Source organism: Arachis hypogaea, chromosome 13, assembly GCF_003086295.3.
Source record: "Arachis hypogaea cultivar Tifrunner chromosome 13, arahy.Tifrunner.gnm2.J5K5, whole genome shotgun sequence".
Taxonomy (NCBI): Eukaryota; Viridiplantae; Streptophyta; class Magnoliopsida; order Fabales; family Fabaceae; genus Arachis; species Arachis hypogaea.
In genome coordinates this window covers 95,151,014-95,156,429 of record NC_092048.1, presented here as the reverse complement: position 1 = coordinate 95,156,429, position 5,416 = coordinate 95,151,014, and the positions used below count along the sequence as shown (strand labels likewise).

At 38.6% G+C, this 5,416-nt stretch overlaps 1 non-coding gene across 1 annotated transcript; it reads left to right on the top strand.

Moving 5' to 3' along the window:
* Nucleotides 1-3,129: 3,129 nt before the first annotated feature.
* LOC112738650 (small nucleolar RNA R71) lies at nucleotides 3,130-3,237 on the top strand. The gene has a single exon (XR_003169597.1). It is a non-coding gene; the product is annotated as a small nucleolar RNA R71 (small nucleolar RNA).
* Nucleotides 3,238-5,416: the final 2,179 nt, after the last annotated feature.

Below are 5,416 nucleotides of genomic sequence, written 5' to 3'. Positions count from 1 at the left end.
GATTTCATGATGAGGAGTTTCCTCATGCTCTTAGTGAGGTTCTCTCACTTGTTCCATCCTTTTCTTAGTGATGGGCTTGTCCTCATCAATGAGGATGTCTTTCTCTATGTCAATTCCAGCTGAATTGCAGAGGTGACAAATGAGATGAGGGAAGGCTAACCTTGCCATAGTGGAGGACTTGTCCGCCACCTTGTAGAGTTCTTGGGATATAACCTCATGAACTTCTACTTCTTCTCTAATCATGATTCTATGAATCATGATAGCCCAGTCTATAGTAACTTCTGACCGGTTGCTAGTAGGAATGACTGAGCGTTGGATGAACTCCAACCATCCCCTAGCCACGGGCTTGAGGTCATGCCTTCTTAGTTAAACCGGCTTTCCTCTTGAATTACTCTTCCATTAAGCGCCCTATTCACAGATGTCCATGAGGACTTGGTCCAACCTTTGATCAAAGTTGACCCTTCTAGTGTATGGGTGTGCATCTCCTTGCATCATAGGCAAATTGAATACCAACCTTACATTTTCCGGACTAAAGTCTAAGTATTTCTCTCGGACCATTGTAAGCCAATTCTTAGGATACGGGTTCATACTTTGATCATGGTTCTTGGTGATCCATGCATTGGCATAGAACTCTTGAACCATTAAGATTCCGACTTGTTGAATGGGGTTGGTGAGAACTTCCCAACCTCTTCTTTGGATCTCATGTCGGATCTCTGGATATTCGCCCTTTTGAGCTTAAAAGGGACCTCGGGAATCACCTTCTTCTTGGCCACAACTTCATAGAAGTGGTTTCGATGCACCCTTGAGAGGAATCTCTCCATCTCCCATGACTCGGAGGTGGAAGCTTTTGCCTTCCCTTTCCTCTTTCTAGAGGTTTTTCCGGCCTTTGGTGCCATTAATGGTTATGGAAAAACAAAAAAGCTTTAGCTTTTACCACACCAAACTTATAAGGTTGCTCGTCCTCGAGCAAAAGAAGAAAGAAGAGAGTAGAAGAAGAAGAAATAGAGGAGATGGAGGGGGCTTTGTGTTTCGGCCAGGGGGAGAAGTGGTGTTTAGGTTGTGTGAAAATGAAGGAGTGAAGATGGGTTTATATAGGAGCGGGGAGGGGGGTATGGTTCGGCCATTATGGGTGGGTTTGGGTGGGAAAGTGGTTTGAATTTGAATGGTGACAGAGGGATATCTTTGAGCTTTAAACACAAGGGAGTCTTCATTCACTTGAATGATCAATTCTCCTCTGTCAACATCAATCACAGCTTTTGCTATGGCTAGGAAGGGTCTGCCAAGGATGATGGATTCATCCCTACACTTCCCAGTCTCTAGGATTATGAAATCAGCAGGGATGTAATGGTTTTCAACCTTTACCAAGACATCCTCTACAAGTCCATAAGCCTGTTTCTTTGAATTGTCTGCCATCTCCAGTAAGATTCTTGCAGCTTGTACCTCAATGATCCCTAGCTTCTCCATTACAGAGAGAGGCATAAGGTTTATACTTGATCCCAGGTCACACAGAGCCTTCTCAAAGGTCATGGTACCTATGGTATAAGGGATGGAGAATTTTCCAGGGTCTTGTCTCTTCAGAGGTAATTTCTACCTAGTCAAGTCATCTAGTTCTTTGATGAGCAATGGAGGTTCATCCTCCCAAGTCTCATTACCAAACAACTTGGCATTTAGCTTCATGATTGCTCCAAGGTACTTAGCAACTTGCTCTTCAACAACATCTTCATCCTCTTCAGAGGAAGAATACTCATCAGAGCCCATGAATGGCAAAAGTAAATTTAATGGAATCTCTATGGTCTCAGTCTGAGCCTCAGATTTCCATGGTTCCTCATTAGGGAACTCCTTGAAGGTCAGTGGACGTCCATTGAGGTCTTCCTCAGTGGAGATTACTGCCTCTTCCTCCTCTCCAGGTTCGGCCATGTGAGACGTGTTTATGGCCTTGCACTCTCTCTTTGGATTCTCTTCTGTATTGCTTGGGAGAGTACTAGGAGGGAGTTCAGTAATTTTCTTACTCAGCTAACCCACTTGTGCCTCCAAATTTCTAATGGAGGATCTTGTTTCAGTCGTGAAACTTTGAGTGGTTTTGATTAGATCAGAGACAATGGTTGCTAAATCAGAGTGGCTCTGCTTAGAATTCTCTGTTTGTTGCTGAGAAGATGATGGAAAAGGTTTGCTATTGCCAAACCGAATTTTCCCACCATTATTATTATTGAAGTCTTGTTGAGGCTTCTGTTGATCCTTCCATGAGAAATTTGGATGATTTTTCCATGAAGGATTATAGGTGTTTCCATAGGATTCTCCCATGTAATTCACCTCTTCCCTTGCATGATTCTCAGGGTCATAAGCTTCTCCTTCAGAGGAGGCTTCTTTAGTACTGCCGGATGCAGCTTGCAATCCAGTCAGATTCTGAGAAATTATATTGACTTGCTGAGTCAATATTTTGTTCTGAGCCAATATGGCATTCAGAGTATCAATCTCAAGAACTCCTTTCTTTTGAGTCATCCCATTATTCACAGGATTTCTTTCAGAAGTATACATGAACTGGTTATTTGCAACCATTTCAATGAGTTCCTGGGCTTCTACAGGTATTTTGCAACCATATCCTAGCTCTGTCTCTAGGTTGCTAAACATGTTTCTTCCACCATTATTGTTGTTGAAACCTTGTTGAGGTCTCTGTTGATCCTTCCATGAGAGATTTGGATGATTTCTCCATGAAGGATTATAGGTGTCTCCATAGGGTTCTCCCATGTAATTCACCTCTTCCATTGCTGGGTTCTCAGGATCATAAGCTTCTTCTTCAGAGGAAGCTTCCTTAGTGCTGCCTATTGCTGCTTGCATTTCAGACAGACTCTGAGAAATCATATTGACTTGTTGGGTCAATATTTTATTCTGAGCCAATATGGCATTCAGAGTATCGATCTGAAGAACTCCTTTCTTCTGATTTGTCCCATTATTCACAGGATTCCTTTCAGAAGTGTACATGAATTGGTTATTTGCAACCATTTCAATGAGTTCCTGAGCTTCTGGAGGCGTCTTCTTCAGATGAAGAGATCTTCCAGCAGAGCTATCCAATGACATCTTGGATAGTTCAGACAGACCATCATAGAAAATTCCTATGATGCTCCATTCAGAAAGCATGTCAGAAGGACATCTTCTGATTAATTGCTTGTATCTTTCCCAAGCTTCATAGAGGGATTCACCTTCCTTCTGTCTGAAGGTTTGGACTTCCACTCTAAGCTTGTTCAATTTTTGAGGTGGAAAGAACTTTGCCAAGAAGGCATTGACTAGCTTTTCCCAAGAGTTCAGGCTTTCTTTAGGTTGTGAATCCAACCATGTCCTAGCTCTGTCTCTTACAGCAAAAGGAAAAAGCATAAGTCTGTAGACTTCAGGGTCAACCCCATTGGTCTTGACAGTGTCACAGATTTACAAAAATTCAGCTAAGAACTGATGAGGATCTTCCAATGGAAGTCCATGAAACTTGCAATTCTGTTGCATTAGAGAAACTAATTGAGGCTTAAGCTCAAAGTTGTTTGCTCCAATGGCAAGGATTGAGATGCTTCTCCCATAGAAGTCGGGAGTAGGTGCAGTAAAGTCACTAAGCACCTTCCTTGCATTGTTGGCATTGTTGTTTTCGGCTGCCATGGTTTCTTCTTCCTTGAAGATTTCTGTTAGGCCTTCTAGAGAGAATTGTGCTTTAGCTTCTCTTATTTTTCTCTTCAAGGTCCTTTCAGGTTCAGGATCAGCTTGATCAAGTATGCCTTTATCTTTGTTCCTGCTCATATGAAAAAGAAGAGAACAAGAAAGTAGGGAATCCTCTATGTCACAGTATAGAAATTCCTTGAGGTGTCAGAGGAAAAGAAGAATAGAAGGAGGAGGTAGATGGAAGAGAATTCGAACATATAAAGAAGGAGGGAGTTCGAATTGTACCTTGAGGAGGAGTGTTAGTCCTTTAAATAGAAGGATGTGAGAAGAGGGGAAGAATTTTCGAAAATTAATTAAAAGATTTTGAAATAATTAAAAGAAATTTAAAAAATTGATTGAAATTTTCGAAAATTAAGATTAGGAAAGAAATTAAGTGATTTTTGAAAAAGATTTTGAAATTAGAAATCAAAAAGATGTGATTGAGAGTTAATTTTGAAAAAGATGTGATTGAAAAGATATGATTGAGAAGATATGATTGAAAATCAAACTAAAAAGAGAAAGTTTTAAAATTAAAGTTAATTACTTGACTAACAAGAAATTAGAAGATATAATTCTAGAATTAAAACTTTTGATCATTTCTTAATAGGCAAGTAACAACTAGAAAATTTTGAAGTAAATTATTAATTATAACCAGGATTTTCGAAAATAGTAATAAATAAAAAAAATGGAAAGAAATTGATTTTGAAGAGATATGATTGAAAAGATATGATTTGAAAAAGATTTGATTTTGAAAAATTATGAAGATTTGAAAAAAAATTGAATTAAAAACAAAATCTTCCCTCTATTGTCCTTCTGGCGTTAAACGCCCAGAATGGCATCCATTCTGGTGTTTAACGCCCAAAACTCTACCTTTTTGGGCGTTAGCTAGGTACCTTGGCTGGCATTTAAATGCCAGTTTTCCTTCTTCACTGGGCATTTTGAACGCCCAGCTTTTTCTGTTTGATTCCTCTGCTGAATATTCTGAATCTTCAATTCTCTGTATTATTGACTTGGAAAGACACGATTTTGAAAATATTTTTGAATTTTTAATGATGAGAAACAATCAAAATACAACTAATCTTAGGAAACTCAAATCAAACAATGCATGCAGGACACCAAACTTAAAAATTTTCATATAAGAGACACTAACAAATTGAGAATGCATATGAGAAATAACAAAACACACAAAATAAGCGAATTTAAAGATCAGAGCACTGAAATCATCAAGAACAACTTGAAGATCAATGAAGAACATATTGCATGTTTTCAAAAAATGCAAGAAGAATGCAATTGACAACAAACTTAAAAATTGATACTAGACTCAAACAAGAAACATAAAATATTTTTTATTTTTGTGGTTTTATAAATTTTTTGTGATTTTAGAAACTTATATGGAAAAGAAAATAAAGAGATTCAAAACTTTTAATGAGAATTCCAGGAATCATGCAATGTTAGTCTAAAGCTTCAGTCTAAAAAGATTAGACATGTTTGGCCAAGCTTTAGCAGGACATTACATTCAGCAGCTAAATTGATGAGAATTAATCAGCTTTTGTGATGCTAAGAACATCACCTTGAAACTCTAGAATTCATTCTTAAAAATTCTGAAAAGTACCTAATCTAAGCAACAAGATGAACCGTCAGTTGTCCAAACTCGAACAATCCTCGGCAACGACGCCAAAAACTTGGTATGCGAAATTGTGATCATCAACAATGGCACCAAAGACTTGGAGCTCTCAAA